At 45.6% G+C, this 13749-nt stretch overlaps 1 protein-coding gene across 6 annotated transcripts in view; it reads left to right on the top strand.

The window, feature by feature from the left end:
* Positions 1-333: 333 nt before the first annotated feature.
* LOC129821062 (teneurin-4-like) overlaps positions 334-13749 on the top strand; it is a 511923-nt gene continuing 498507 nt past the window's right edge. For all 6 annotated transcript variants that reach the window (XM_055878317.1, XM_055878316.1, XM_055878314.1 and 3 more), the window contains exon 1: positions 334-729. The gene's annotated coding sequence lies outside the window, so the exon portion shown is untranslated. The remainder of the gene's footprint in view (positions 730-13749) is intronic.

Here is a 13749-nt window from a genome sequence, read left to right as displayed (position 1 = left end):
GTTGCCTATCGAATTTATAATGAAAACCGAGTCAGAAGTTCTACTTTCTCTAATGTTTGGTTAGCTTCGATAGCCACCTCTATTCCACGGTTATAGTAGGCTACAATCACTAGGCTACTAGTTTAAAGCGTAATATATGTACTCTACCAAATGTTACCTCCATCTGCGTTACATCTCTTTTTGGATACGGATAATAAGAACGGTCAGAAAATATTATATGGAGAGGTGTAGATTGGTACCAAAGGGGTCGACCACTCCACGCACACCCCCTTTTCTCCTCCATGGTACGAACCAATTTTCTAAATCGTGAGTTCTTTGCTTGGTTGCCATTCCTCGGCTTTCGCTGCTGGTTCAGGCTTCCCGACGCTCCGTGCACTGTGTGACTCAACGTGTATGTGTGTGTTTAGGGACTTAGTCCTGCGATTTATCTCCGATTTAGATGTGCATTTGTTGTGTTTTTTTTCTAACCACAAATAGGCCAGCGGGTTATGTAGTTATTTATTTTATTTTTTTTAATTATACATAAACTGCTTTTCCCATTGATCCCCTTCGGTTTGTGATGGCGATACATTTGTGTTCCGCGAGTCCAGCAGTGATGAGGAGAGAGCTGTTTTGATCTACAGTTCTAACGGAAGAAATAAGAACTCTACCGGAACGGAATCATTTTCTAGTCTTGGGGCGATTCATTCGAAATATCGACGTGTATACGTTGGATGTGTCTTCAGAATGGTAAGGTTATTTATTTGGTAAATATGCATGATGTTGCAAAACAGCTGCACGCGAGCATCATGCAGCAGAAATTGCGTACAGGGCTCGGGCTCCGGTTTGAGTCCAATGATTTATTTGGTTGAGTCCCGGATCGTGAAGCCCACGTTAACTGAAGATGATAATTCTCATCGGTAGTCTACGCAAGGAGCCCATTTTCTTCAGAGGTGTCCATGTAGTTTCACGACTGGAGAATGCTGAATTGTGCATTTTGACACAGATAGGCTAATGTACGGCTTTGGTTGACTACTGTACGGTCCCTGTGTAGCCTATAAGACGATGGTCATTTACCGGGCTACTGTAGCTTTACGGACTGGATCGCCTAATTGTGTCTAGGTGCAAAGCCTATGTCTAGGTCGTTTCGGGTTTAAATACACTTTGAATTTGATCCAAATGTTTCACAATGTATCTCTTCGATGTATTTAGAATTTTTGGGGCAGGGAGGGATGGAGTCGATGCAGACAACACGGGGTTCCATTTTGCGTGGGGTAGGTATCTTAAAGCCTGGCTGAGAGGAACCTTTAACTCCCTTTTCTTATATCGAGGCGGAGTTGAGGGGTACCTCAGCTACCGAAAGCCAATAATCAATTCCAATAGTCTGAATCCTGATGAGGATGAAGTCGGATGATCGATTGAACTTATAATAAAAAAAATATGACAGAAATGTACTGTATATTTTCATAGTACTTTTACAAGCAGGGTTTTTATTTTCTTAGCTGCGATATAACATCACATACTAGACGGTATGCGACTTGGGTGGCCATGCCATTTTAATATCAGTAGGCTTTGCTCCCCGATGCCAATGATATCTATGTAATGAATGTTATTGAACTAATTCTTCCAGAAGATTGTAATCAATCAATTACATCAATCATTGCTACACCATTTAACCTAATATATGATTAACTTTGTTCAATACTGAAATATCTGAATTATCAAAAGCTTTAAATCATCTAGGGAACTATTTATTACAATGGTTTATTTTATTGCAGGTTCAAAGAACTTAATGAGTGATTTTTTGGGCCACTCTTGTGTTGTTTTTAGCTGTGTGAAGTGTCATAATTAGGGCGTCATAGTAATTTTCAATTGTTTAATTGATATTGGGAAATAAACAGCATTCCTTGGTTGGTTATTGTTTTGCGGAAAGCGTGCTCACACACACACACACACACACACACACACACACACACACACACACACACACACACACACACACACACACACACACACGGAAAGTATTCCGACCCCCTGACTTTTTCCACATTTTGTTACGTTAAAGCCTTATTCTTAAATTGATTAAATAGTTTCCCCCCTCATCAATCTACACAAAATACCCCATAATGACCAAGCAAAAACAGATTTGTAGAATTTTTTTAAAATGTATTAAAAATAAAATACTGAAATATCACAATTATATTAGTACTCAGTACTTTGTTGAAGAACCTTTGGCAGCGATTACAGCCTGGAGTCTTCCTGGGTATGACGCTAGAAGCTTGGTACACCTGTATTTGAAGAGTTTCTCCCATTCTTCTCTGTAGATCTTCTCAACCTCTGTCAGGTTGGATGGGGAGCGTCGCTGCACAGCCATTTTCAGGTCTCTCCAGAGATGTTCGATCGGGTTCAAGTCCAGCCTCTGGCTGGGCCACTCAAGGACATTCAGAGACTTGTCTCGAAGCCGCTTTAGGTGCCTTTTAGCGAACTCCAAGCAGGCTGTCATGTGCCTTTTTCCTGACAAGTGGCTTCCATCTGGCCACTCTACCATAAAGACCTGATTGGTAGAGTGCTGCAGAGATGGTTGTCCTTCTGGAATGTTCTCCCATCTCCACAGAGGAATTCTGGAGCTCTGTCAGAGTGACCATCGGGTTCTTGGTCACCTCCCTGACCAAGGCCCTTCTCCCCCGATTGCTCAGTTTGTTTGGGCAGTCAGCTCTAAGAAGAATCTTGGTGGGTCCCAACTTCTTCCATTTAAGAATAATGGAGGCCACTGTGTTTTAGGGGACCTTCAATACTCATGAGTGGGCTCCCGAGTGGCGCAGCAGTCTAAGTCACTGCATCTCAGTGCTAGAGGCATCACTACAGACCCTGGTTTGATTCCAGGCTGTATCACACGTAATTGGGAGTCCCATAGGGCAGCGCACAATTGGCCCAGCGTCGTCCGGGTTAAGGTTTGACCGGGTAGGCCATCATTGTAAATAAGAATTTGTTCTTAACTGACTTGCCTAGTTAAATAAAAAAATACTGCAACATTTTTTGGTACCCTTCCCCAGATCTGTGCCTCGACACAATCCTGTCTCGGCGCTCTACGGACAATTCCTTCGACCTCATGGCTTGGTTTTTACTCTGACTGGCACTGTCAACTGTGGGACCTTATATAGACAGGTGTGTGCCTTTCCAAATCATGTCCAATCAATTGAATTTACCACAGGTGGACTCCAATCAAGTTGTAGAAACATCTCAAGGATGATCAATGGAAACAGGATGCACCTGAACTCAATTTCGAGTCTCATAGCAAAGGGTCTGAATACTTATGTAAATAAGGTATTTCCGTTTTTTATTAAATCTACATTTGCAATAATATCTAAAAGCCTGTTTTTGCTTTGTCAATATGGGGTATCGTGTGTAGATTGATGAGGATTTTTTATTTATTTAATCAATTTTTGAATAAGTCTGTAACGTAACAAAATGTGGAAAAAGTCAAGGGGTCAGGAAACTTTCCAAATGCACTGTATACACACACACACACACACACACACACACACACACACACACACACACACACACACACACATAGACACACACACACACACACACACACACACACACACACACACACACACACACACACACACACACACACACACACACACACATAGACACACACACACACACACACACACACACACACACACACACACACACACACACACACACACACACACACACACACACACACACACACACACACACACACACACACACACACACACACACACACACTGAACTGGTGTAAAAAACGTCTTCCCTGAATCACCAATCTGGTCCCAGGCATGTTGCATTCAGAGCCAGGCTTATTTCTGAAGGCTCCCAAGCTTCAGCCTCACATCATGTCCTCTTTTTGTTAGCTCTGAATCAAACCCTCTGCTGTTAGTTGAGCTCCCTAAGAGCTAAGGGCTTGGCTGCTTTGTGCAAAAGCCCACAAGTGCTGCAATAGGCTGTAGTGGGTTCGGTGTCTTGACCCCAGGTCTACCGAGGGAATCAAGAGTTCTGCTCTGCGGAGGAAGGGAGGAGTTAAATGAGAAGTCCCGTCGGAGGTTGACCTTTTGTTAGGAATGGCCTGTTTTTCTCGCGGCCGTAATTGTCCTGCTTGATGAGCAATGAGGGAGTGGAGGGCCACAGCCTCGGCAGCAACACGCACACACACACACACACACACACACACACACACACACACACACACACACACACACACACACACACACACACACACACACACACACACACACACACACACACACACACACACACACACACACACACACACACACACACACACAGTCCTGGGCATGAAGACAAACAGGCACACCGCTCACAAAACAATCTGTCTCAGATCTGCTGCTTTGGTCGGGGTATTTTTTTTTCTTTTGCAGAGAGGAATGAACTTCACTGCTGTGAAAAATACGATTTAAAATAAGATATTAAATAAGAATCAACATATTAATGTTTTTAATATTTTAGTCTACTATCAAATTGCTGTACATTCACAATGCCCCAGAGTGTGGGGGATCCAACTGCAGTGCTGCTTGATTGGTTGGTTACATTTCATAAACCATTGGCTTGTTTCAATTTAATCTCAACAATAACGGAGAGAGCACAATGACTTGGTTCCCTCCCTCTGCCAGGAGTTAACCAGGGGATACTTATTTCGTGTCACAATTGTTCATAAAACTTTACAGCCAAGTCATTTGTGGTCAGGTAAATAAGGGTAGCTGCAAAGACCTTTTAACATTTAGACATTTAGGGATTGAAATGAAAGGAAATTGACATGGATTTGTGAAATGCTACGCACCTCTATTTTACTTGTCTATAAATTGCCCTTTAATACAGTCACTCCACCCCAATGCCAGACTCTGAAAGGAACTCTGGAAGGCGAGAGAGCTGGAGCGCAGGCCTTGATCGTTTGCTGAGACAAACTGACACGTATTGGGGAAGTGCTCTGCTTTACCTCATCCAGACTAGTCTCTTGTGACAGATTTAACATTAGGTTCCCTGAGATTAGACTGCCCCTAAAAATGTGTGATGCCAGGATGGAGGTTCCCCTTACCAGGCCTATATACAGTACCAGTCAAAAGTTTGGACACACCTACTCATTCCAGGGATTTTCTTTATTTGTACTATTTTCTACATTGTAGAATAATAGTGAAGACATCAAAACTATGAAATAACACATATGGAATCATGTAGTAACAAATACTTTTTATTAGAGATTCTTCAAAGTAGCCACCCTTTGCCTTGATGACAGCTTTGCACAGTCTTGGCTTTCTCTCAACCAGCTTCATGAGGTAGTCACCGGGAATGCATTTTAATTAATAGGTGTGCCTTCTTCAAAGTTAAATTTTAGAATTTCTTTCCTTCTTAATGCGTTTGAGCCAATCAGTTGTGTTGTGACAAGGTGGGGGTAATATACAGAAGATAGCCCTATTTGGTGAAAGACCAAGTCCATATTATGGCAAGAACAGCTCAAATAAGCAAAGAGAAACAACAGTCCATCATTACTTTAAGACATGAAGGTCAGTCAATCAGGAAAAATTCAAGAACTTTGAAAATTTATTCAAGTGCAGTCGCAAAAACTATCAAGCGCTATGATGAAACTGGCTCTCATGATGACCGCCATAGGAAAGGACAGACCCAGAGTTAACTCCACTGCAGAGGATACATTCATTAGAGTTACCAGCCTCAGAAATTGCAGCCCAAATAAATGCTTCACAGAGTTCAAGTAACAGACACATCTCAACATCAACAGTTCAGAGGAGACTCTGTGAATCAGGCCTTCATGGTCGAATTGCAGCAAAGAAACCACTACTAAAGGACACCAATAATAAGAAAAAATCTATTTGAACTTTTTGGAGTCCTGACCAAATTGACATAGAAATATGAGTTATAGATCTGTCATTGTCATTGAAAGCCAGTCTAAGAAGCGGTAGATCTGTTCTATGTGCACTATTTCTATGCTTCCCGTTCTTAAGTTGAGTTTTTGCGTCTTTTACTTTCGGTTTTGTACACCAGCTTCAAACAGCTGAAAATACAATATTTCTGGTTATATTAAAATAAATGTCACAGTGGTTTAGATGGTACAGTGATTATATCCCTATATCCTGTCTGATCTTAAAAAGCCCCATATCCTGTCTGATCTTAAAAAGCCCCATATCCTGTCTGATCTTAAAAAGCCCCATATCCTGTCTGATCTTAAAAAGCCCCATATCCTGTCTGATCTTAAAAAGTTCTATATCATGTCTGATCTAAAGCACCTGAGTGATCAACATTCCCTGTGTCAGTCAGTACCAGACCTACCAGGTTCATGGTGTCAGTACCAGACCTACCAGGCTCATGGTGTCAGTACCAGACCTACCAAGCTCATGGTGTCAGTACCAGGCTCATGGTGTCAGTACCAGGCTCATGGTGTCAGTACCAGACTCATGGTGTCAGTACCAGACCTACCAGGCTCATGGTGTCAGTACCAGGCTCATGGTGTCAGTACCAGACTCATGGTGCCAGTACCAGGCTCACCAGACTCATGGTGTCAGTACCAGACCTACCAGGCTCATGGTATCAGTACCAGAACTACCAGGCTCATGGTGTCAGTACCAGACCTACCAGGCCCATGGTGTCAGTACCAGACCTACCAGGCTCATGGTGTCAGTACCAGACCTACCAGGCTCATGGTGTCAGTACCAGGCTCATGGTGTCAGTACCAGACTCATGGTGTCAGTACCAGACCTACCAGGCTCATGGTGTCAGTACCAGACCTACCAAGCTCATGGTGTCAGTACCAGACCTACCAAGCTCATGGTGTCAGTAACAGACCTACCAGGCTCATGGTGTCAGTAACAGACCTACCAGGCTCATGGTGTCAGTACCAGACCTACCAGGCTCATGGTGTCAGTACCAGACCTACCAAGCTCATGGTGTAAGTAACAGACCGAACCAGGCTCATGGTGTCAGTACCAGACCTACCAAGCTCATCGTGTCAGTACCAGACCTACCAGGCTCACGGTGTCAGTACCAGACCTACCAGGCTCACGGTGTCAGTACCAGACCTACCAGGCCCATGGTGTCAGTACCAGACCTACCAGGCTCATGGTGTCAGTACCAGACCTACCAGGCTCATGGTGTCAGTACCAGGCTCATGGTGTCAGTACCAGACTCATGGTGTCAGTACCAGACCTACCAGGCTCATGGTGTCAGTACCAGACCTACCAAGCTCATGGTGTCAGTACCAGACCTACCAGGCCCATGGTGTCAGTACCAGACCTACCAGGCTCATGGTGTCAGTACCAGACCTACCAGGCTCATGGTGTCAGTACCAGGCTCATGGTGTCAGTACCAGACTCATGGTGTCAGTACCAGACCTACCAGGCTCATGGTGTCAGTACCAGACCTACCAAGCTCATGGTGTCAGTACCAGACCTACCAAGCTCATGGTGTCAGTAACAGACCTACCAGGCTCATGGTGTCAGTAACAGACCTACCAGGCTCATGGTGTCAGTACCAGACCTACCAGGCTCATGGTGTCAGTACCAGACCTACCAAGCTCATGGTGTCAGTACCAGACCGAACCAGGCTCATGGTGTCAGTACCAGACCTACCAAGCTCATCGTGTCAGTACCAGACCTACCAGGCTCACGGTGTCAGTACCAGACCTACCAGGCTCACGGTGTCAGTACCAGACCTACCAGGCTCACGGTGTCAGTACCAGACCTACCAGGCTCACGGTGTCAGTACCAGACCTACCAGGCTCACGGTGTCAGTACCAGACCTACCAGGCTCATGGTGTCAGTACCAGGCTCATGGTGTCAGTACCAGACCTACCAGGCTCATGGTGTCAGTACCAGACTCATGGTGTCAGTACCAGACCTACCAGGCTCATGGTGTCAGTACCAGACCTACCAAGCTCATGGTGTCAGTACCAGACCGAACCAGGCTCATGGTATCAGTACCAGACCGAACCAGGCTCATGGTGTCAGTACCAGACCTACCAGGCTCATGGTGTCAGTACCAGACTCATGGTGTCAGTACCAGACCTACCAGGCTCATGGTGTCAGTACCAGACCTACCAGGCTCATGGTGTCAGTACCAGGCTCATGGTGTCAGTACCAGACGTACCAGACTCATGGTGTCAGTACCAGGCTCATGGTGTCAGTACCAGACCTACCAGGCTCAGGGTGTCAGTACCAGACCTACCAGGCTCATGGTGTCAGTACCAGACCTACCAGGCTCATGGTGTCAGTACCAGACCTACCAGGCTCACGGTGTCAGTACCAGACCTACCAGGCTCATGGTGTCAGTACCAGACCTACCAGGCTCACGGTGTCAGTACCAGACCTACCAGGCTCATGGTGTCAGTACCAGACCTACCAGGCTCACGGTGTCAGTATCAGACCTACCAGGCTCATGGTGTCAGTACCAGACCTACCAAGCTCATGGTGTCAGTACCAGGCTCATGGTGTCAGTACCAGGCTCATGGTGTCAGTACCAGGCTCATGGTGCCAGTACCAGGCTCACCAGACTCATGGTGTCAGTACCAGACCTACCAGGCTCATGGTGTCAGTACCAGGCTCATGGTGTCAGTACCAGACTCATGGTGCCAGTACCAGGCTCACCAGACTCATGGTGTCAGTACCAGACCTACCAGGCTCATGGTATCAGTACCAGAACTACCAGGCTCATGGTGTCAGTACCAGACCTACCAGGCTCTTGGTGTCAGTACCAGACCTACCAGGCTCATGGTGTCAGTACCAGACCTACCAGGCTCATGGTGTCAGTACCAGGCTCATGGTGTCAGTACCAGACTCATGGTGTCAGTACCAGACCTACCAGGCTCATGGTGTCAGTACCAGACCTACCAAGCTCATGGTGTCAGTACCAGACCTACCAAGCTCATGGTGTCAGTAACAGACCTACCAGGCTCATGGTGTCAGTAACAGACCTACCAGGCTCATGGTGTCAGTACCAGACCTACCAGGCTCATGGTGTCAGTACCAGACCTACCAAGCTCATGGTGTCAGTACCAGACCGAACCAGGCTCATGGTGTCAGTACCAGACCTACCAAGCTCATGGTGTCAGTACCAGACCTACCAGGCTCACGGTGTCAGTACCAGACCTACCAGGCTCACGGTGTCAGTACCAGACCTACCAGGCTCACGGTGTCAGTACCAGACCTACCAGGCTCATGGTGTCAGTACCAGACCTACCAGGCTCATGGTGTCAGTACCAGGCTCATGGTGTCAGTACCAGACCTACCAGGCTCATGGTGTCAGTACCAGACCTACCAGGCTCAGGGTGTCAGTACCAGACCTACCAGGCTCATGGTGTCAGTACCAGGCTCATGGTGTCAGTACCAGACCTACCAGGCTCAGGGTGTCAGTACCAGGCTCATGGTGTCAGTACCAGACTCATGGTGTCAGTACCAGGCTCATGGTGTCAGTACCAGACCTACCAGGCTCAGGGTGTCAGTACCAGACCTACCAGGCTCATGGTGTCAGTACCAGACCTACCAGGCTCAGGGTGTCAGTACCAGACCTACCAGGCTCACGGTGTCAGTACCAGACCTACCAAGCTCATGGTGTCAGTACCAGACCTACCAGGCTCACGGTGTCAGTACCAGACCTACCAGGCTCATGGTGTCAGTACCAGACCTACCAGGCTCATGGTGTCAGTACCAGACTCATGGTGTCAGTACCAGACCTACCAGGCTCACGGTGTCAGTACCAGACCTACCAGACTCATGGTGTCAGTACCAGGCTCATGGTGTCAGTACCAGACCTACCAGGCTCATGGTGTCAGTACCAGACCTACCAGACTCATGGTGTCAGTACCAGACTCATGGTGTCAGTACCAGACCTACCAGGCTCACGGTGTCAGTACCAGACCTACCAGGCTCACGGTGTCAGTACCAGACTCACGGTGTCAGTACCAGGCTCATGGTGTCAGTACCAGACTCATGGTGTCAGTATCAGACCTACCAGGCTCATGGTGTCAGTACCAGGCTCACGGTGTCAGTACCAGACTCAGGGTGTCAGTACCAGACCTACCAGGCTCACGGTGTCAGTACCAGACCTACCAGACTCAGGGTGTCAGTACCAGACCTACCAGGCTCACGGTGTCAGTACCAGACCTACCAGGCTCACGGTGTCAGTACCAGACCTACCAGGCTCACGGTGTCAGTACCAGACCTACCAGGCTCATGGTGAGATTAAGCATGTTGCCTTTACAGAAGACCAGCTCAGAGGGAGAGTTGGAAACGAGGAATTCAGACTAGAAACACGTGCTGGATGGATGTAGTCTTCACACTGGCATGGCTTCATGCGTCAGCCAGGCCAATGGTATGTCAGCCAGGCCAATGGTACGTCAGCCAGGCCAATGGTACGTCAGCCAGGCCAATGGTACGTCAGCCAGGCCAATGGTACGTCAGCCAGGCCAATGGTACATCAGCCAGGCCAATGGTACGTCAGCCAGGCCAATGGTACGTCAGCCAGGCAAATGGTGCGTCAGCCAGGCCAATGGTGCGTCAGCCAGGCCAATGGTGCGTCAGCCAGGCCAATGGTGCGTCAGCCAGTAGACTCCTCCGTTAGATAATAGATGCAGTAGACTTTGTTAGATAATAGATACAGTAGACTCCTCCATTAGATAATAGATGCAGTAGACTCCGTTAGATAAAAGATGCAGTAGACTCCTCCATTAGATAATAGATGCAGTAGACACCTCCGTTAGATAATAGATGCAGTAGACTCCTCCATTAGATAATAGATGCAGTAGACTCCTCCGTTAGATAATAGATGCAGTAGACTCCTCCGTTAGATAATAGATGCAATAGACTCCTCCGTTAGATAATAGATGCAGTAGACTCCTCCGTTAGATAATAGATGCAGTAGACTCCTCCGTTAGATAATAGATGCAGTAGACTCCTCCGTTAGATAATAGATGCAGTAGACTCCTCCGTTAGATAATAGATGCAGTAGACTCCGTTAGATAATAGATACAGTAGACTCCTCCGTTAGATAATAGATGCAGTAGACTCCTCCGTTAGATAATAGATGCAGTAGACTCCTCCGTTAGATAATAGATGCAGTAGACTCCTCCGTTAGATAATAGATGCAGTAGACTCCTCCGTTAGATAATAGATGCAGTAGACTCCTCCGTTAGATAATAGATGCAGTAGACTCCTCCGTTAGATAATAGATGCAGTAGACTCCTCCGTTAGATAATAGATGCAGTAGACTCCTCCGTTAGATAATAGATGCAGTAGACTCCGTTAGATAATAGATACAGTAGACTCCTCCGTTAGATAATAGATACAGTAGACTCCTCCGTTAGATAATAGATGCAGTAGACTCCTCCGTTAGATAATAGATGCAGTAGACTCCTCCGTTAGATAATAGATGCAGTAGACTCCGTTAGATAATAGATACAGTAGACTCCTCCGTTAGATAATAGATGCAGTAGACTCCTCCGTTAGATAATAGATGCAGTAGACTCCGTTAGATAATAGATGCAGTAGACTCCTCAGTTAGAAAATAGATGCAGTAAACTCCTCCGTTAGATAATAGATGCAGTAGACTCCGTTAGATAATAGATGCAGTAGACACCTCCGTTAGATAATAGATGCAGTAGACACCTCCGTTAGATAATAGATGCAGTAGACTCCTCCGTTAGATAATAGATGCAGTAGACTCCTCCGTTAGATAATAGATGCAGTAGACACCTCCGTTAGATAATAGATGCAGTAGACTCCTCCGTTAGATAATAGATGCAGTAGACTCCTCCGTTAGATAAGATGCAGTAGACTCCTCCGTTAGATAATAGATGCAGTAGACTCCTCCGTTAGATAATAGATGCAGTAGACTCCTCCGTTAGATAATAGATGCAGTAGACTCCTCCGTTAGATAATAGATGCAGTAGACTCCTCCGTTAGATAATAGATGCAGTAGACTCCTCCGTTAGATAATAGATGCAGTAGGCTCCATTAAATAATAGATGCAGTAGACTCCTCCGTTAGATAATAGATGCAGTAGACTCCTCCGTTAAATAATAGATGCAGTAGACTCCTCCGTTAGATAATAGATGCAGTAGACTCCTCCTTTAGATAATAGATGCAGTAGACTCCTCCGTTAGATAATAGATGCAGTAGGCTCCATTAAATAATAGATGCAGTAGACTCCTCCGTTAGATAATAGATGCAGTAGACTCCTCCTTTAGATAATAGATGCAGTAGACTCCTCCGTTAGATAATAGATGCAGTAGGCTCTATTAAATAATAGATGCAGTAGACTCCTCCGTTAGATAATAGATGCAGTAGGCTCCATTAAATAATAGATGCAGTAGACTCCTCCGTTAGATAATAGATGCAGTAGACTCCTCCGTTAGATAATAGATGCAGTAGGCTCCATTAAATAATAGATGCAGTAGACTCCTCCGTTAGATAATAGATGCAGTAGACTCCTCCGTTAGATAATAGATGCAGTAGGCTCCATTAAATAATAGATGCAGTAGACTCCTCCGTTAGATAATAGATGCAGTAGACTCCTCCGTTAGATAATAGATGCAGTAGACTCCTCCGTTAGATAATAGATGCAGTAGACTCCTCCGTTAGATAATAGATGCAGTAGACTCCTCCGTTAGATAATAGATGCAGTAGACACCTCCGTTAGATAATAGATGCAGTAGACTCCTCCGTTAGATAATAGATGCAGTAGACTCCTCCGTTAGATAATAGATGCAGTAGACTCCTCCGTTAGATAATAGATGCAGTAGACTCCTCCGTTAGATAATAGATGCAGTAGACTCCTCCGTTAGATAATAGATGCAGTAGACTCCTCCGTTAGATAATAGATGCAGTAGACTCCTCCGTTAGATAATAGATGCAGTAGGCTCCATTAAATAATAGATGCAGTAGACTCCTCCGTTAGATAATAGATGCAGTAGGCTCCATTAAATAATAGATGCAGTAGACTCCTCCGTTAAATAATAGATGCAGTAGACTCCTCCGTTAGATAATAGATGCAGTAGACTCCTCCTTTAGATAATAGATGCAGTAGACTCCTCCGTTAGATAATAGATGCAGTAGGCTCCATTAAATAATAGATGCAGTAGACTCCTCCGTTAGATAATAGATGCAGTAGGCTCCATTAAATAATAGATGCAGTAGACTCCTCCGTTAGATAATAGATGCAGTAGACTCCTCCGTTAGATAATAGATGCAGTAGGCTCCATTAAATAATAGATGCAGTAGACTCCTCCGTTAGATAATAGATGCAGTAGACTCCTCCGTTAGATAATAGATGCAGTAGACTCCTCCGTTAGATAATAGATGCAGTAGACTCCTCCGTTAGATAATAGATGCAGTAGACTCCTCCGTTAGATAATAGATGCAGTAGACTCCTCCGTTAGATAATAGATGCAGTAGACTCCTCCGTTAGATAATAGATGCAGTAGACTCCGTTAGATAATAGATGCAGTAGGCTCCATTAAATAATAGATGCAGTAGACTCCTCCGTTAGATAATAGATGTGTCTTAGAGGTCTATATCTATCATTGCCACTTTTGTCAGGTAATGTATTAAATTACTGTTAAAACCCTGTCTCCCCTTTCACCTTCCCAACATGGGACCTATTAAAGGAAGCCGTGAGTGGAGGGAACGGGGGATGAGGAGAGGAGGAGTGGTGAGTACGTTCTCCTCCGGGGCACTATGGTTAGTCCAAGCTGCTTTT

The sequence above is a fragment of the Salvelinus fontinalis genome, chromosome 23 (assembly GCF_029448725.1).
Source record: "Salvelinus fontinalis isolate EN_2023a chromosome 23, ASM2944872v1, whole genome shotgun sequence".
Lineage (NCBI taxonomy): Eukaryota > Metazoa > Chordata > Actinopteri > Salmoniformes > Salmonidae > Salvelinus > Salvelinus fontinalis.
This window is presented reverse-complemented; position numbering and strand designations above follow the sequence as displayed.